Here is a 20,946-nt window from a genome sequence, read left to right on the forward strand (position 1 = left end):
TGTTCTAGAAATGTTGTATGGCATGAAAAATTCTAAACTCTTCCAGAAAATATGCCTGATAATTGTCACAACTAGTTACTAAAAAAAAGTTCCCTCTTTTCCTGCATAGGCTTTGAAAGTTTTTTCCTATCTATACAATTTATTTTACATAAAGGCACTTCTCCTCACAAAAGATACATTTCTTTGTGGGAAAATGTACACCAACGATTCCCCTTAAATACTTATTCAGACTGCTTAATGTATCATATTACGAGCTTCCTCAGAAGAAAGACCACAGTCTGTCTTCATTAATAAAATGTAAAGTGAGGAAATTAAAACATTTAGATGTCATCTCACCTATATACATTTTTTCTCTGATGTCACATTTGATTCTATTACTTTAGAACTTTGATAGTATCATATTCAAACTTTGCTTGTTACAATGGCACAGTGCAGGTTTTGAATTATGTAGCTTACTATTACATTCTGAAAGGAAGATTTTTTTTGTATTATTATTATTTCATGTCCTCTATGGAAAACTTGTTAAAAAGAACAAAACAACATAACTAGGTGTAAAGGAAAAATCACACATAACTATGTAATAACCTGACCTCGGAAAAGGTAATGTCTTTGGGTATTCAGTGGACAACGAAACATTTAAAGAATTTAAGACAAATAAAGTTATGCCTAGTTTGAATATACTCCACACTGAATAAAAACAAGTTAAATACAATACATAATTTATTTTAAAAGTCTTTCAGAAATATAAATATTCAAGATGTAATCCTGCCCCCATTGAAGTAAATGGCAAAACTCCAACTGATATCAGTGGGGCCAGGATTTCACCTTAAGTGAAAAATACATACAAGTCTCTAATTAATATCTGTCAGAAATCTTCTATTATCTAATTACATTAGCTCTACATCTACACTTTCGGCCTCTTAGATCCTGGTCCAATGCTCATTAAAATCAATGGGAATCTTTCCATTGATTTTCACTGGCACTGGATCAGGCCATTAATGCTCTGATAATTACTGATTACTTATTTTCCAACTTTCTTTTTGCGTTTTCATTGTCTACTTTCCCCCAATATTGGATTTCCCCCCTTTTCTTATTTTATGTTTCAAGTTTTACCTCTAAAAAAACCAAACAAGTTTAATGTGTCGATTAATTAATATAAAGTATCTTCAGCTGCAGTTTCCCCAAACTGATCACATTTGTCTTTCTATTAACTAAATATCACAAATTAAGGGTATTTTTAAAATTCTACACTTGGAAACAGCTGTTCACCAGCCTGATTAAATGCAGCAAGTCCCTTCATATCAGAAATGTAAAACAAATAATGCCATTTTAGGAAACATTTTACTTCCATAACCTAAATGTAATTTTATTGGTGTCACATAGGAAACAGTCATTCAAAGTCTACCTCTTTTACCAGTACGCTTGGTTATTATCATTCCACTTACAGGGTCCAATCTTCCAACCCATATTCATGTATGTAATCTTTATTTACCAAAATTACTTCAGCTGAACTAGTTGGGCTAGTAAGGACTACTTGCTTGAATAAAGGTTTGCAAGATCAGGCCTAGGATATCCCAGTGTCATGGACCAAATAAATCCTGATAGCCATAGTAATGGAAATACAAAAGAAACAATCCTTTCATGTCGCAGTTCTTCAAGAGTGGTTAGCAGAAATATATCATATAGCACAGGGGTTGGCAACCTTTCAGAAGTGGTGTGCCGAGTCTTCATTTATTCACTCTAATTTAAGGTTTTGCATGTCAGTAATACATTTTAACTTTTTTAGAAGGTCTCTTTCTATAAGTCTATAATATATAACTAAACTATTGTTTTATGTAAAGTAAATATGGTTTTCAAAATGTTTAAGAAGCTTCATTTAAAATTAAATTAAAATGCAGAGCCCCCCCTGGACCAGTGGCCAGGATCCAGGCAGTGTGAGTGCCACTGAAAATCACATGCCATAGGTTGCCTACCTCTGATATAGCACTTGATCCTGCTCCCATTAGTCAGTGGGAAATCTCAAATTGATTTCACTGGGAACAGAATCATGTCCATGGTTACCTTAGGAAAATTTACCTAGATTCCCATAAAGAATTCAGAGATTCTCTCCTCCCACCCCCAAGAAATTTACCATAGTTTCTCATTAAAGGAATGGGTTTTTCTAGTCATCATTTCTCTTCTATTAGTCTACAAGATCCCTATTTCAAGATCTGACTTTTTTTGTTATAGATAGAGTTATTTGCATTACTGTTTTTTCTTTCATGTATTTATCCTATACACATATATGTAGTCTGTTTACACATAAATTGTACTCATGATAAAATCTACTCATGTATTTTTTCCTAAAGAAAAGTAAAATATGCTTTAAAAATGTAACTTGAAATAATGTCTCAGACCCAAATACTACTTAATCCTAAAATGTCAGGAAAAACCCCAAATGAACTTGTGCTGCTGGAAAAATAAGAGTCATGTACCAATCCTGAAGCCTTTATTCAGTTATCATTCATAATTTACTCCCACTAATGTCAATGAATGTTTGATTAAAAAAGGATACTTCATGATATGGCCATGTAGCAATTTCACATCAGTTTTTGACATCCATCTTAGCCAAATGCCACAAAAATTAAATACTGTCTCCATAATTTTTTTTCTGAAAATAGGACAGTAAACTGAAATCAGAGTAATGGCTTTTCATTTACAGCTGTCTGTAGCTTGAAGGGGGAAGGGCAGCAACATTAAAATCACCATTACTGATTACATACTGACATCTCCAAAACAACCCATAAGTCTTATTGTTCTGAACTACCAACAACCTCCTCTTCTTCCCTACAGCAATGTAGAAGTGATCAAAACTTACTGAAGATTCTTGCACAGATTTCCTTACATACCACAAAAAGAAAATGCATCTTCAAGTGTACAATACATAAATGCTAAATCTGTGGAAATCCATATCATTTTCCTTCTAAAATATTGTGTTATTTATGTTTAGTGGTGTCAGAATCCCTTTGCCCATTTACAGTCAAGAACTGTGGTATCTCCAGGAATAAGCACATGTGTAACAGTTCAAATTTACCACTTGAAAAAAAACCAAACAAAACCAAAAACACCTAAACCCCAAAGCAGGAATGATTGCAGAAAATGTCATGTTTCCTACCTCTTTCAATCTTCACCATTATCATAACATGGTCTGAGGAAAGGGATGATGAAGATTTGCTGCAATATTCATAATTGTCAGGGTATTTTGGAAAATGTCAAGGAGTTGCTCACTACTACTACAATAATACTACTACAAAAAGTACAATTACCTATATCTCTAATACTGCACTGAACCAGAGATGCTATAGAAAAGAAGAGGGAAAAGACTGCTGCCATAACAACCCTACAACAGAGAACTGTTGGGATACTGATAGTTACTACACAAGGTACTGTGCATCGTTAAATATAAAGGCAGAAACTGCATTCCAGCAACAGCAACCTGCTATGATTCTCCCTCTCTCCTCTGTAAAATAAAAACAAAACATGGACTTTTGCTGGCTGCATTTTCATTTTGGCTGAAAAGTTCATTCTTTCCCCTCCTCTGCGCCAAAAGCCAGCACCCTAGCCTTACCTTCACCAAAATCACACTTAGATCAGGTGAAACGCTCCTCTCTCTCTCTCTCTCTCCCCAGAGATCTCCGCGTTGTACAGAGAAAAGGTCCACGAGTCAACTAGGCAAGTCCCCTAACCACCCCAACAAGACAGCGGGTATTTAGGACCCAAAGAGGCATCATGGAAGGAGGAGGGGAAGGAAAGGAAGAATGTGGGGAGAAGGAGAGATTGACTCTACTTAGCTAAACCTCCAGCGCCCCCCCACCAAAAGTTAAAGACCTTTAAACAAGCTCTAATACTGACACAGTGACACCCCCACGTACACACCCCACAGGCGAGCACGCAGCACATAGTAATTCCGGGGTGTTAGGATGGTGGTGGTGGTGGAGGGGGGAATATTGTGGTCTCCGTGCTTCTCCTGGGGAATGAATGGGAGAGGAGCCGGATCTAGGTCCAGCAGAAGGGGATGCGCGGGCAGGGTGCACGCCCGGGAAGGGGGGTGAGGCTCAGCGAGGCAAGGCGGCCCCATTGGGGCAGTGTGGGGCACGCCGGGGGGGGGGGGGGGGTTGCAGCCGCAGGGGCTGGCCGGGGACACAGCGGCTCCGGGCTGTGTGTGTGGTGGGGGGCAGCGAGGTGAAACGCTGCTCGCAGCCCGCCTCCCAGCGGCGCCCCTCCGCCCGGGGGCGCAGCAGGTGTGCGGCGGGGTGGCGGGGACGGAGCGCCCTGCCCAGGCTACTCACCCGTGCAAGGCGGGAGCTGGTGCGCGCGCGGCGGGGTCGCTGCCCGGGGGGCGGCGGGGCAGGAGCAGCAGCGGGTGCGGGGGGGAGCGGCGGAGCCCGGGCTGCTCCTGGGCGCGCTCTCGCTGCCCATCCCCGGCGCTGCTGCCGCCGATGCTGCTGCTGGAGGAGGCGGCGAGGGAGACTCTGGCGCGGGCGCGCGCGGCGGGAGGGGGCGCGGGCTCGCGCTGGTGGGAGATTGGCGTGGGGGCACGGCCGTTTGCTGCCCCCCGCTGCCGGACTCTGTGTGCTACGATCCCCTCGCAGTGCCTCCCGGCCCGCCAGCCCCACGGGGCTAGAGCGCACCCCCCTACGGCTGGGGGACCATCCAACGCGGCCGGAGGCGGGGGACCCGTTAGCCTCCATCACCCCCTGCCCCGGGGCTCCGGCCCCTCCGAAGGGAAGGTCGTTCCTGTGAAGGGCAGGGAGAGTCCTTCCCACCCCCTACTCCCCTCCAGGGCTAGCAGCAAGCCAGGACTACCTAAAAATGCAAGGGAGGGGAGGGGGGTCCCCCCATTTCGCGTGTGATCAATGCAGCAGCGCTTGTCTTGACCCTGCAATCTGCCAGGCTAAGGGCAGCTTCTCCTCCGGCCGCCCCACATCAGCCCGCTCCAGCATCCGTCAGCTGGACAACAAAAACGTGCATGCAGAAAGCACATAGAAAGGGCTTATACTGGGCCTGTCTTTATCTCTGTCCCGCATGTGCGTCTACTGGGGGGAGGGCGGGTGTAAAAATGCGGTAGCTAAAGGGACACATGGCTGAGTGGTGCTGAGGAAGGATAATTTGACGATCTGCACGTGCTTTTATTATTATTTCAGGTGGGAGGGAGGATAGAGAGACTTGCCTACAATATGCCAGTAGCATCGACTCATATAATTTTATTTCTATAAGGCACACAAAAAAAAAGTGTTTTGGCAGGAAAAAGTGTGGTAAACAAGAGCAAAACAAACGGAGTAAAATAATTACTGACTGTTTGTGAAATAAGCCTCACATTGGAGTAGTTCTTAAAATTGAAATTGGTCTTCCAAGGCAATTCATGAAACCTAAAGGACTTTCATTGTTAACAGCAAACATTTATTTGTAATACTGGCTCATTAGCTGAGAATTGAAACAATATGAAGTGAAATGGTAAAGAGGAATCATGTATGGCAGTATAAACAAGCACAAATGCTGGATATGAACGTCTCCTCACCCCCCACTGAAATCTTCCAGCATTATATAATGTTGCCAAGCTTCGGCTACTGTACATCCAGGGAGAATATATAGTGATGATAAGAACATAATGATATTTATTAGAGTACACTGGAGTTGTTACCTGACAACTAGTTGTTACAGAGGTTCATCTGTTAGTTTCTCATCTAGCTTCTCAGTAAACAACTGACTAGGCACTCAGTACAGATATGTGATTCCCCAGAGTCACTGTCTCAGTCTGTCCTAGATCTTTGTGAAATGCTTATGGATTATTAACCTACTATGTTCCCTGCTCTGTCTTTTAGCAATAGACATACAGGTACTGACAGTTTCTGCTTGTGAAAGGAGCATAAGGAGAAAGAGATGTTGGGTAGTTTACCACATAACTTGATTATAGCTACTTCAAACAGTAGCCTGCCCTACCAGAATTATAGGATAAGGTGTGACCCACACCCCATTGAAGTCAGCAGAAATCTTTCCATTGACTTCAATGAGCTTTAGATCAAGCCCATTTGCACTCAAGGCTGATATTAATATACTCCAAGATTAAAATGACAATGCTATCATTTTTCAAAGCAAAGTAGGATATGGAGTAGGAATTCCACTGTCCTTTTCCTTGGGAAAAAATGAAAGGTGCTAGGACTCTCTCACTGGTATCCTCTCAGACAATCGATCAGGGGAATCCTAGGGCTTTCTCCTGCTCTCACTGGGAATAGAATGGTAAAACTCTTATTGAAGGAGCCCGTTCAAATCACCAGATTACAAATCCTAGCCAATTTACATCCACTAAGTTCTAATGCTATCTTGCCAAGTGCTGGACTAGGGTTTTTGTGCGGTAGGTAGTATACTTCTCTCTCAAGGTACTGAGTATTGACAAATAGTCTCACTTTAATGAGAAGCTGGATCCAGGTTAAATCATGTCTTTGTTTATTAAGGATAAAAATATCCCCTCATCTTTTTCAAAGCTATTGCCATGCTCTGATTTCTTTGAATGAGAAGTTGAATCTCTTCATAAACTACTTCATGGGAAAGAAGTAATCACGTATTGTTGGAGAAGAAATTTAGCCTTTTGTCATTCTGTCATAGCCACATAATTTACCCTTTGCAAAACCTAGCTGCTGAGCCAACCTGATCAAGCTGGAAATATTTGTTGTGTTTCTGATCTGAATTCCAAAATATTTTCACAGGATACAGCCTGCCAGCAGTACTAGTCCATACAATAAAAAGAATGGGTAGAGCTTTAAAAAACAGAAAAATATAGAAATGTGCACAATGTAAGAGACCAATACAAATGGGTAACATGTTTAAAAGAACAATAGAAACAGGTCAAAGTTAAAAAGTAGGCAGAGATGAAAGAGAATAGAAAGGGGCAGAGGTTTAAAAAGTAGAAACAGGCAGTGGTTTTACATTTCATCAAATATGGTTTAAACAGTCAATTGCACATACTGTTAAACTGAGACTGCAGTGCTGCAAACACTTATGCCAGCAGTTCTCAGACTGTGGGTTGGGACCCCAAACTGGGTCATGGTCCCATTTTAATGGCTTAGACTTGCTGGCGCTCGGGGCTGAGGCCCGAACCCCACTGCCTGGGGCCAAGCCAAAGCCCAAAGGATTCAGCCCTGGGCGGCGGGGCTCAGGTTACAGGTCTCCAGGCTGGGGCTGACCCCTACATTGCCCAGGGCAGTGGGGCTCAGGCTTTGGCTCCCCAACCTGGGGCAGTGGGAATCAGGCAGACTCAGGCTTCGGTCTCCCCTTCTGGGGACGTGTAGTAATTTTCGTTGTCAGGGAAGGGGCTTCAGTGCAATGAAGTTTGAGAACCTCTGACTTATGCACATGTTAACTACTCATGTGTATAGTTAGAGACATAAATAGGGGCCGAAAAGAAAGGTCTAATTGAGTCCCATCTGTATAGGAGGATGCCTGAGCCTGATTTCAGTGGGCTCTGAATGGGTACAAGGGTCTGTTCACTTGCATCTAATTGCAGAATTGGGGCCTATATGCATAATCCTGAAACTGTTACCCACACCCTTCCTCCTACTGTTTGTGACGCTCACTAGTTACATCCTGTCTTAACCTAGGCCCTGAACCTGCATCTGGATTCTCTAGAGTTGATGCCTGCTGCTATATGGTACCTCCCCAGAGTCAACAGGGTTCCCCATGGGTGCAGAGATCTGTGCTAATGGATAAAATTCTGGGATCATTGTTCCAGATTGTAAACTCTCCAGACTAAGGGCTGTACCTTCTTTTATGTTGGTAAAGTGCCTAGCACACAGGGCCCAGTCCAGATCATGGCATCTGGGTATAGCTGCAGTACAAATAATAATATAAGGCTAATATTTGAATCTGAGAAAGAGCTCTAGTTTCTTAGTATACATTTGTGGCATTGTTATTTTTCCAAGGTATGTTGAACATCTTTAAATCTGAAGTATTAGGTTTCTATTTGCAGCAAGTTATAGAACTTCTAGTGACTTCTGGTAAGACAGAAAATAAAATATAATAGATTATTGTTACAAATGTCTTCAGTATTGGGAAGGAGGGTTGCATGCTGCATTAGAACTTTGATTTATACACAGCATATTTTATTTTTCACTGGGTTTTAAGGAGGGAAAGGGAAAAGATTGAACAATCCACAGTAAACTTCACATTTCTACCGGGGGAAAGGGGGGGAGAGAGAGAGATGTGAAGAGATAGAGATCTCCCCCCTGCCCCCAAAACCCCTCCCCCAGTAGAGATGTAGCATATTTACAAATCTTTGCCAAACAGTAGAATGACATACATGGGGAAATTCAGATTTTAAATTAAATGGCTTTGCACTATGATTAATGGGTCTGATCCTGAGAAGTGCTCTGCCATGTCAGGCCAAGATTCAGCAAGGAACTTCTATCAGATGCCTGAAGTCAACGCACTACTTATATATGTAAAGTTAGGGAGACAAGGTGGATGAGGTAACACCTTTTATAGGGCCAACTTGTGCTGGTGAGAGAGACAAGCTTTCTAGCTCGCACAGAGCTCTTCTAAGGGAAAAATCTAATTCCAGCAGACGACTTCAATACAATTATAGATTCTACAAAAGATGCAATAAATCTTTTCAGTCCGATGCTCCAAGGATATGTTTGAGTAAATAATAAAGACTTTGGCCTTCTGGATAAATGGAGATAGATGCACTGCACAGAATCTACTTCCTGATTTTTTTTCCTTGCTGACTTTACCATGTTTACCAGTACCATAGATAACCAACATTTGATATATGTTCCAAGATGAATAATGTTGTGTTAAAGTGACTGTAAAAATCTCAGCAGATGTGTTTGTTTTGTGGTTCAGAGTAATACCTGCTGACTTTGGTAACAAAAATACTTAAACTTTTTTTTTCGTAAAAAAACCCATAAACAAACTTCTGCTAAGCCCACAGAGTCAATACAGCTAAGTTTAAAGGAACTGCAGATTCCATTCCATTTTGTGCGTCATCAACAGAATGGCTTACTTAGTCCCAGTTGGTTCATGTCTACAGTGAATTTGCACAGGTAAGGGCATTCCATAAGAGTTACTGAGGGCATATAGCTGAGGTCCAATTTGGCTGGCAGTACCATTACTATTGGTGCCTGTGCAGGAGGCAAAGACACCCTATTTTGACTCTCAGAGTCTAGACTGAATTTGCAGGCCTAGCACTTAGGAAAAACAAACATGTCTTTATATTTAAACTGAATACACTTGATATATAAATAATTGAGAGGGCATAAACATGGAACTCCTTTTATAGGGCATTTGACATTTTGACAGTCTTTTTTTTAGATTTTAAACTCTTTCCACCATTGCTTGGATGGTCACCCTCCCTTCACTTGGAGGTTCTCATTTCAGTTACCCAACCTCCCCCCCGCACACCTTAATGATGAATTTGGGGCCCACCCTCTGTCATAACCCCCTTGCAGCATTCCTGGCTTCCTTCCATTCACTTCTAGGGTTGCCAATTTTGATTGGATTTATTCCTTGAGATTTTATCACATGACATTATCTTTAATTAAAGATTAATCTTTAATTCTTGGAGACTCCAGGCCAGTCCTGGAGGATTGGCTACCCTATTCATTTGTGCTGCTCCAAACTCTGTGCTCATACAGCCTAGAATTCTCCCCCAGCTTCATTAAGTGTTAGTGAATACACAGTTGAATAGGAGGCAGTCAACCTCAGTGCAGCATGAACAGTTTATGCAGAGTGGATGGGGTTCATAATTAAGGTAGGAAGGATGAGAAGGTTTCTCACTGCAGGAAATGTGGAAAGAAAGTCACTTAGGTGAATGTGACAAAAAATCCACCCATGTCCCATACTGCTAAAGGTTCCCATGCCATTTAACACTAGTTAATTTGAAAGTATTCTTGCACAACTTTGCAGAGCAAGGACAAGCTACAATTGTTTCCAAGAAATTCCACTGGTCCAAATAAAATAATGAATATAAAATGTATGGAGATATACCTATATCATAGAACTGGAAGGGTCATCAAGTCCAGCCCCCTGCCTTCACTAGCAGGACTAAGTACTGAGTTTGCCCCAGGTCCCTCAGTGGCCCCTTCAAAGATTGATCTCATTACCTAGGTGGGAGGGATAGCTCAGTGGTTTGAACATTGGCCTGCTAAACCCACGGCTGTTAGTTCAATCCTTAAGGGGGTCACTTTGGGATCTGGGGCAAAAATCAGTGCTTGGCCCTGCCTAGTGAAGGCAAGGGGCTGGACTGAATGACCTTTCAAGGTCCCTTCCAGTTCTAGGAGATTGGTATATCTCCAGTTATAAATAAAATATCCTGGGTTTAGCAACCCAACACTCAAACCCCTGAGCTATACCTCCTCTAGGTACTTTAAGTACATATAAATTCTAAAATGCCAATGATGCATGCAGGCTAAGATTAATCACAATTACAGTAGTTGTCACAATATCCTGTTTTGGTTTCCATAACACAGAACTTTTAAGAAACATTTTCAGAAAACTTGCAGCTAGTGAAGTCCAATGACAGAAGATTAATTAAGGTAGTCCATATATGAGCTGGAAAGGTAGTATTAAAATCTACTAGTACTGTAATCTGTGGTATGAATTGTGGCATTAATTAATAGTGCAAATTGGTTTAATAATATCCACCACTATCAAGAGCTCAGTAATGCATTTCTTTTCTTTTTAAAGTAAAAAATTGTTGTTTGAAGAATACCAAATATATAATGTAGTGCCTGATGAATCTTTACTCATGTGAGCAATCTTTACTCATCTGACTTCAGTGGGAATAAGGGCTACTTGAGTGAATAATGGTTGGCAAGGCCCTGACACATTATTTTTAAAATATTTAAGCCTATAATCTATTAATAATAGAGTAGGGACTGGATCTTACTCTCTGGACTCAGGTAAAACTCTCATTCAATTTCCTGATACAGGAGTAATCCAATGGATACATGGCTGCTTTGCACCCTCAGAATGATACAACGCAGCTGGTACATGAATGAAGATTCATCCCCCTATTTTCAGTCATTTACATCTTAATTACAATAATTCTTTTTGCTGAAGGTTCTCATGTATGGTCTCAAATCTAAGGTGATTTATTTTCTGGAAAGTTTTTTTTTAATTTTCTGTTGAGCTATTTTTGAATTATGCAGACATAAAAATATATATATATTTGGGGATGTAAAGGTACAGATATACATCTGGTTCTAGGAGGATGCAACTCCATGTAAATGGAGTTGCAGCCACTTACACTAGATCTGAATTAGGCTCAAAGGATTCAGATGTGGAATTTTTATCTTTGTACAACTGAAAAAGCTGTGTTTTCAAGTTTGGAATTTTAAAGACATGGTCCTTGAAGAGGAATGGAGTTGCTTTTTAAAATTTAGCAAAAATCAATTATGAAATAATGAAGTAAAGTGATTTAAGGGAATTAAAAAAAAAGAAAAAAAGGACTACCAAGTTGCACACCAAATTTAAATAACTCTAATGGCATGATTTTATTTTGCTTTCCTTCCCTTTTCTATTTATTGCAGATTAAAAGCTGAATCCTTTGAGCCTAATTCAGATCTAGTGTAAGTCTGGCACTACATTTTCTTTTATATTCAATAGGCATCATGCTCATCTATGGTGCTACAGAAATGATAAATAATAATGGCCAGTAGTTCATTTAATTTAATGATTTAAGCACACTAAATTCCAAAAAGATTCTGCTGAGAGTTTATTTCAATGACCGGATAATTTATGTCTGATGATATATGACCTGTCCTTGGTGTGTAAAGAGTACAGTTATAGATTCATTGATTTAAAGTTAGAAGGAACCACACTGCCTGTCTGACCCCCGGCAGAACACAGGCCAGAGAATTTCACCCAGTAATAGCATCGCTGGAGGGAATTATTCTTTCTTGCTGCGTAAGTGAATGCTATCAGATCTCATAATTTGTTGTTCAGCTAGAGCATATCTTTTCAACAGACATCCAATCTTGATTTAAAGACTCCAAGTTATGATGGAGTTACCACTTTCCCTGGTAAACTGTTCTAATGATTAATAATCTTTACTGTTAAGAATTTGTACCTTATTTCCCAAATGACTTTTTCTAACTTCAGCCTCCAGACGCTGGATCTTGTTATACCTTTGCTAAATCAAAGGACTCACTCATGTCAGATGTCTCCCTATGTAGGTCCTTATAAACCATGATCAAGTCGCCTGAGCCTTCCTTTTGATAAACTAAATAGACTGAACATTAGAGGAGTACCTATGATGAAGAGTGCCTCAAGGCATTGAGTCACTCTTTGGCACAGCTCATAGTGTGTTATTTGGAGAAACTTCTTAAAGACATTATTAGGTTATGGGGGATGTGAGATAATTATATCACGCATCCCCCAAAACCTACTAATGTGTTTAAGAATCACACATTCCTAAAAAAAGCAAAACTAAAAAAGCTACCCCAAAATCCAACCCTCTACAACTGAACATTAGAGCTTTCGGTCAAATAAATGTCTATGTACACTTCTTCTCTAGCTTATAATTTTTTTTAAGAACATAATGCCATATGTTTCCCTGGGATACATGCCAAAGAGGAAACAGAGAAGATGTAACTTATGTGTAAATGTCCTGTGGGAGCTTCTCAACAAGATGAGGTGGTATATTGACATCCCACAGCTGTTGAAAAACATCCACAACATTCAAGTATCAGAGGGGTAGTCGTGTTAGTCTGTATCCACAAAAACACCAAGGAGTCTGTGGCACCTTAAAGACTAACAGATTTATCGGCATAAGCTTTCATGGGTAAAAAAACCCACTTCTTCAGATGCATGGAGTGAAAATTACAGATACAGGCATAAATATACTGGCACATGAAAAGAAGGGAGTTACTGGTTCTCCACTTGTAAGGTGTTGACAAGGCCAAGTCAGTCAAGATGGATGCAGTCCACTCCCAATAACTGGTGAGGAGGTGTCAATACCAAGAGAGGGAAAATTGCTTTTGTAATGAGCCAGCCACTCCCAATCCCTATTCAAGCCAAAATTAATGGTGTTAAATTTGCAAATGAATTGTAGCTCTGCAGTTTCTTTTTGAAGTCTGTTTTTGTAGTTTTTTGTTGAAGGATGGCTACTTTTAAATCTGTTATTGAATGTCCAGGGAGACTGAAGTGTTCTCCTACTGGCTTTTGTATGTTACCATTCCTGATGTCTGATTTGTGTCCATTTATTCTTTTACGTAGAGACTGTCTGCTTTGGCCAATGTACATGGCAGAGGGGCATTGCTGGCACATGATGGTATATCACATTAGTAGATGGAAGCTGGAGGCATGTAGGTAAGTAAAGCAGTCAGTAGATTTCTGGTATAGGGTAGTGTTTATGTGACCATCACTTATTTGCACTGTAGTGTCCAGGAAGTGGATATCTTGTGTGGACTGGTCCAGGCTGAGGTTGATAGTGTGGTGGAAATTGTTGAAATCCATGTGGAATTCTTCAAGGGCCTCCTTCCCGTGGATCCATGTGATGAAGATGTCATCAATGTAGGTCAAGTAGAGGAGGGGCACTAGGGGACAAGAGCTGAGGAAGCGTTGTTCTAGGTCAGCCATAAAAATGTTGGCATACTGTGGGGCCATGTTGGTATCCATAGCAGTACCGCTGACTTGAAGGTATAAGTTGTCCTCAAATCAGAAATGGTTGTGGATGAGGACAAAGTCACAAAGCTCAGCCACCAGGTGTGCCATGGCATCATCACGGACACTGTTCCTGACAGCTTGTAGTCCATCTTAGTCTTATACTTACTGACCTCTATACTTATGTACATGCCTCCAGCTTCCATCCAGGACACATCACACAATACATTGTCTACAGCCAAGCCTTAAGATACAACCACATTTGTTCCAATCCCTCAGACAGAGACAAACACCTGCAAGATCTTTATCAAGCGTTCTTAAAACAACAGTATACACCTGGGGAAGTGAGGAAACAGATTGACAGAGCAAGACAGGTACCCAGAAGTCACCTACTACAGGACAGGTCCAACAAGGAAAATAATAGAACACCACTGGCCATCATGTACAGCCTCCATTTAAAACCTCTCCAGCACATCAACAATCTACAACCTATCCTGAAAAATGATCCCCCACTCTCACAGACCTTGGGAGGAAGGCCAGTCCTTGCTTACAGACAGCCCCCCAGCCTGAAGCAAATACTCAGGGTATGTCTACACTACAGGATTATTCCGATTTTACATAAACTGGTTTTGTAAGCAGATTGTATAAAGTCGAATGCACGCGGCCACACAAAGCACAATAATTCGGTGGTGTGCGTCCATGTACCGAGGCTAGCTTCGATTTCTGGAGCGTTGCACCGTGGGTAGCTATCCCGTAGCTATCCCATAGTTCTCGCAGTCACCCCCACCCATTGGAATTCTGGGTTGAGATCCCAATGCATGATGGTGCAAAAACAGTGTCGCGGGTAATTCTGGGTAAATGTCGTCACTCATTCCTTCCTCTGTGAAAGCAATGGCAGACACTCATTTCGCACCCTTTTTCCCTGGATTGCACTGGCAGACGCCATAGCATGACAACCATGGAGCCCTTTTTGCCTTTTGTCACTATCACCGTATGTGTACTGGATGCCGCTGACAGAGGCGGTACTGCAGCGCTACACAGCAGCATTCATTTGCCTTTGCAAGGTAGCGGTTACCAGTCGTTCTGTACTGTCTGCTGTGCCATTGTAAATTGGTGATGAGATGACGATCAGTCGTTCTGTACCGTCTGCTGCTGTCATGGGTGCTCCTGGCTGACCTTCGCTGAGGTCGGCCGGGGGCGCAAAGACAAAAATGGGAATGACCCCCCGGGGGGTCATTCCCTCCTTTATATTGTATCTAAAAATAGAGTTAGTCCTGCCTAGAATATGGGGCAAGTGTACTAGAGAACCAGTGTATCAGAGAACCAGAGAGCACAGCTGCTCCATGTCAGATCCCACAGAAATGATGAGCTGCAGGCCATTTTAGGGAGTGTCCCTGCAACAACCCCACCCATTGCTTCTCTCCTCCCCCAACCCTTCTGGGCTACCATTGCAGGGTCCCCCCATTTGTGTGATGAAGTAATAAAGAATGCAGGAATAAGAAACACTGAGTTTTTAGTGAGATAAAATGAGGGGGAGGCAGCCTCCAGTTGCTATGATAGTCCAGGTAGGACATTAAACGGTGGAGGGGAGAGAAGCGCAGCATCCTGCTGCTATGATAGTCCAGGCAGTACAGAATCTTTTCTTTAGACATGAAAGTGGGGGGCTGATGGAGCTCAGCACTCAGTTGCTATGATGAGAACGGTTACCAGCTGTTCTGTACTATCTGCCGGGAATAACCGGGAGTCATTCCTATTTTTACCCAGGCGCCACCGGCTGACCTCACCTGAGGAAAGCCAGGAGCACTCATGGGCTGATGACAAGGACGTCTACCAGTCCTACTGCACTGTACTGTCTGCCACTGGGGAAGGGAGGGGAGAGGATGCTGCTGTTCATTGCCCCAGCACCGTGTCTACCAGCAGCATGCAGCAGACATACGGTGACATTGAAAAAAGTCAAGAAACAATTTTTTTCCCTTTTCTTTCACGAGGGGGAAGGGGAGGGGTAGTAAATTGATGAGATATACCCTGAACCACCCCGGACAATGTGTTTGACCCTACAGGCATTGGGAGCTCAGCCAAGAATGCAAATGCTTTTCGGAGACTGTGGGGACTGTGGGATAGCTGGAGTCCTCAGCCCCCCCTCCCTTCCTCTGTGAGCGTCCATTTGATTCTTTGGCTTTCCGTTACGCTTGTCACACTGCACTGTGCTGTGAATTCTGTATCATAGCCTGGAGATTTTTTTCAAATGCTTTGGCATTTCGTCTTCTAACGGAGCTCTGATAGAACAGATTTGTCTCCCCATACAGTGATCAGATCCAGTATCTCCCATACGATCCATGCTGGAGCTCTTTTTGGATTTGGGACTGCATGGCCACCTGTGCTGATCAGAGCTCCACGCTGGGCAAACAGGAAATGCAATTCAAAAGTTCGCTGGGCTTTTCCTGTCTACTTGGCCAATGCATCCGAGTTCAGATTGCTTTCCAGAGCAGTCACAGTGGTGCACTGTGGGATATCGCTCGGAGGCCAATACCGTCGATTTGCGGCCACACTAACCCTAATCCGATATGGTAATACCGATTTCAGCGCTACTCCTCTCGTTGGGGAGGAGTACAGAAACTGTTTTAAAGAACCCTTTATATCGATATAAAGGGCTTCGTTGTGTGGACGGGTGCAGCGTTAAATCGGTTTAACTCTGCTAAAATTGGTATAAACGCGTAGTGTAGACCAGGCCTCACCAGCAACTACACACCACACCACAGAAACACTAACCCAGGAACCAATCCCTGTAACAAACCCCATTGCCTACTCTGTTCCCATATCTACTCATGTGACACCATCAGAGGACCCAACCACATCAGCCACACCACCAGGGGCTCATTCACATGTACATCTACTAATGTGATATATGCCATCATGTGCCAACAACACCCCTCTGCCATGTACATTGGCCAAAGCAGACAGTCTCTACGTAAAAGAATAAATGGACATAAATCAGACATCAGGAATCGTAATATAGAAAAGCCAGTAGGAGAACACTTCAGTCTCCCTGGACATTCAGTAACAGATTTAAAAGTAGCCATCCTTCAACAACAAAAACTTCAAAAACAGACTTCAAAAAGAAACTGCAGAGTTACAATTAATTTGCAAACTTGACACCATTAATTTGGGCTTGTATAGGGATTGGGAGTGGCTGGCTCACTACAAAAGCAATTTTCCCTCTCTTGGTATTGACACCTCCTCATCAGTTATTGGGAGTGGACCACATCTACCCTGACTGACTTGGCCTTATCAGCACTGGTTCTCCACTTGTAAGGTAACTCCCTTCTCTTCATGTGCCAGTATATTTATGCCTGTATCTGTAATCTGAAGAAGTGGGTTTTTTTACCCACGAAAGCATATGCCCAATAAATCTGTTAGTCTTTAAAGTGCCATTGGACTCCTCATTGCTTTTCTCCACAACATTGACTCATAGAGGAAAAAAAGGGGTTGTGGTTTGTAGCTAAGTGGGAGGAGTTTACATGAACTAAAGTTAGGTACATTGTCAGGCACTTAGTCTGTGCAACTTTAATTCGCTTCCTTTTAAAAGATGCTGTAGGCTTGCAGACTCACCCCTGCTGGTGACTTCTGGGAATTAGCTCTTTTATCAGCCAAGAGCGCCCTCTGCAGGCTGGTGATCCACCTGTCCTCTGGCCTCCATGTCCCTCCCTGGACCTGGTGCCCTTTTACCTGGGGTGATGACCCCTGGCAGTAACCCCTCATTCTTAGGGTCTCGCCTCCCTGGGGAACCCCCACCCACTATTCCCACCTTGCCTCAGTATAAGGCTACTGCCAGTCATCATCTAGCCCCACAACCTTGGGCAGACTGCAGTATCAGCCTACTCATCAATGGCAAGGAGGGTTTGAACCTGCTGCCTTGGCCTACCCCGGGCTGCCCTCTGCAACCCCCAGTACCTTTTAGCCCAATGCTATGCTGCAGCCTGGGGCTTTCCAGGCTGGAGCTCCCCAGCTCCTCTGCCTGTCCCCAGCCCTGCTCCACTCAGGTACCCTGTGTCTAGCTCCCTGCAGCCAGGCCCTTCTCCCTCTACAGGCAGAGGGAGACTGACTGGGTTTCTGGCTCCCAGCCTCTTACAGGGCCAGCTGGGCCTGATTGGGGCATGGCCACAGCTGAGCCTACTTTCCCCAATCAGCCCAGGCTTCTTGCCCCAGCCACAGCCCTCTCCTGGGTTGTTTTAAGCCCTTCAGGGCAGGAGCAGGGGACCACCCTGCTACAGATGCATTATGACAGTCTTTAATTACATGATCATACACTTTTTCCACAGGAACCTTACCTAATTCAGTGAATGGGAAATTATTACATATTTCTTTTTATTCTCCTCATTCAGTGTTTGCCACAGCCTTATTTAACACCCATCCAAACCCTGACCTGAATACAAATGATTCATTTCTTCCAGGGTGTTTCCATGGTGCTCCCACCATAATATATGAGTGCTTCGCAAACATTAATTATTATATATTCACAGCACCCCTGCGAAGTGAAGGGATGTGTGAAATGAGGATAATGAGACAGATATTAAGGCCAAAATTGTCAAACATGTCAACAAATTTTGGGTGTGCAACTTGAAACACATAGGACTAGATTTTCAAAAGATATTCAGGCACCTAAAGATGCAGATAGGTACTTAGTGAGATTGTCAAAGGCACCGAACTCCCTTAGGGCCTAATTTTCCAGAATACTTATTTTTATACTACAATGTTGTTATACTTTGGGTTGAACCTCACTGAAATGGGGTGGGAGAAAAATGTAACCGCCATCCTTCATTTAAGATGGTTGTAAGAAGCCATTAAAACTCCTTGATGGAATAAGGTAATTGAAACAATAACAGCCTCCACTCAAAACACAGGCACCTCACTGCCCAAAAGAAAGGCACATGTGAGGCCAATCAGGAATTTGAACTATGTGGATGGAGGAGTTTTGCTGGATTTTATTTTAATAGGTAGGGTGGGTGTGATAGAGACATAATCCAGAGAAACACCACAGAAAAAGGACAGAGCAGGTAGCAAATAGGCACCTGCCAGGGCCACAGAAGCACTGGTAGTATGAGCCTGAGACAAAGCTAAAAGAGAGCTTTTGGATTAAGTGAAAGAGGCTTGGAACTGTGAGTAAAGACACTGCTTTCTGTTTGATTCCTCGTGTGTTCAAGGAAACAGGATATTGTACATTCTCTGTAATAAACAGGATTGCATCTAAGAAATTACTATAATCAATTTATCCTCCTAATGGAAACAACCTACAGGATTCCAAATTTTGGCTAGCTGCTTGGGTCAAAAAGGAGTAATAATATGTTCAAAGAACAGATCCCATTGAACTCAGTTGCAAGTGCTCAGCACTTCTGCAAATCTGGCACCAGGTTTCTTATGCTGGGTAATCAGAAAATGAGGAACACACTCTTGTGGCTACCTGTGAAAACTGTTTTAAATTTCTATTCCAGAGACAGAATAGAATCCAGTTCTCAAGGGTAACATTTAACTTCCTTAACTGTGAGAGCATAGTTACCCTACGATCCTTTGCCCCATTCACTACAGATGTTTAGGCAGGGGTCCTACAAGCAGCAGTTTCTTTCACTACGTATCTCTGATATATCTAGAAAGCGGATCCATTTTGTGCACTGAACGAGGCAGGGATCCCCTAGAAAAATAGTATGATCATGTAATTAGAAGCTGTTTCATAATGCATACACACAAGTTGGCTGAGTTAAGATTACATAAGCATTTCCTCATTTTTGAATGCTTGATTTTGCAAGCTTCACCTTCTTTTAATGTGAAGTATTTTAAATGTACTTTCATAATTTAAAAAAACAAAACTAAAAATACACAGATATTCTATTATGTGGTATCATACTGACCCCCAGCTTGGGTCATCAGCAAGATTTGCACTTTTAGATCCACAACACTGGTCACATCGACCCTGTGAGCTAAGATAGCAACTGGTAGCATTAGTAGGCTGTTATCCTCCATAAACCCATTGGCAAACTGTGTCTCATAACCCTCCAACCAGTTTGCCAGAGAGTTTCACAAATATTTACTGGCAGCAGAAGAATATAGAGACTCAGGATTCCTAGGTTCAATTCCAGATTTTGGTACAGAGTGTTCTCTAGCAGTTATAGACTCTCCTGCTCCTGTTTCCCCAGCCTGTTTATCCTCATCTGTTCCTGTTCTTTCTCTCCCACACCCTGGTTTGTGCCCACCTCCCCCTCTTCTGTTCATCTTCCATCCCTCCTGCCTCCTCCTCTGCTCTTGTTCAACAAACCTCCATGACTTCTGCCACCGGACATCTATATGCATCCCAACTAGGGGTGACCAGATGTCCTGATTTTATAGGGACAGTCCCAATTTTGGGGCCTTTTTCTTATATAGGCTCCTATTGCCCCCCACCTCGCTGTCCTGATTTTTCACATTTGCTGTCTGGTCACCCTAAGCCCAACACCCTAGCCCTTCTACTCTATTACTCAACACACACAGCTCCTTCTTCCCATCCCACTCTGCTGCTCATCATCTTCCACTAATATTCCTCAGCCTTGTGTTCAAGTCAAGCACTTTCCTCCTCTTTCTTCATGTTGCCTCAGTACCAGCTGGGGGACTTTTGAGAGCACAGGAGAGACAGAATCCCTGATCACAAGTAAGTCCTGGATACCAGGGGAAGCAATTGCAAGAAATATCTTGCTCAGCCTCTGAAGCCCTGGGATAGAGCATGATGGAATCTTCAAAAAAAATTTCTGCCAAATCTAATAATTCTTTATTGAGCATATGTGAATTCCAATTTTTGGAGGCTTATAAGTAGGTCAGATTTGCTCAGCTTTTCATGGGGATGGCAAAAGGCACATTCTTGGCATTGGGGCATTCCCTCCCCCACCAAATTTTAAGTTTCTCCAACCCAAAGCACCATGGTACTAAAGGTTCTCAATGAAACAGTAGTAAGAATATATATTTTTTAACATGGGCAAGCAATATATTTTCCTAATCTTGGTTTCAGAAATGGCTGAACAATTTAGCTGAGAGATTATTAAAAAAATCAGCTTGAGGCAGATGCCCAGCATAGAAAATTTAAGCCTAATCAATTGAAGTATGGAAGAGTTATAAGAAACTGAAATAGGAGGTCTCATATGGAAAGTACTATTATAGGGAGAATCAGGCTGGTTGGAACTGTGGTAGTCATATCTAGTGTTTGGAGCCAGGGATCAGGCCAGAATCAGGAGTACACGGTGAGGTTGGAGCAAGGCTGGAGCAGAACTAGAAACAGGTCTGGAGCAG

The 20,946-nt window shown here is 42.6% G+C and overlaps 2 protein-coding genes across 2 annotated transcripts in view; both read right to left on the bottom strand.

The window, feature by feature from the left end:
* Positions 1-4,344, bottom strand: part of FUT9 (fucosyltransferase 9) — a 144,006-nt gene extending 139,662 nt beyond the window's left edge. The window contains exon 1 of the mRNA XM_050949323.1: positions 4,329-4,344. The gene's annotated coding sequence lies outside the window, so the exon portion shown is untranslated. The remainder of the gene's footprint in view (positions 1-4,328) is intronic.
* The window catches only part of MANEA (mannosidase endo-alpha), a 331,890-nt gene that overhangs the window by 110,797 nt on the left and 200,147 nt on the right, over positions 1-20,946 (bottom strand). The window lies entirely within an intron of this gene.

This window comes from Gopherus flavomarginatus, chromosome 4 (assembly GCF_025201925.1).
Source record: "Gopherus flavomarginatus isolate rGopFla2 chromosome 4, rGopFla2.mat.asm, whole genome shotgun sequence".
Taxonomy (NCBI): domain Eukaryota; kingdom Metazoa; phylum Chordata; order Testudines; family Testudinidae; genus Gopherus; species Gopherus flavomarginatus.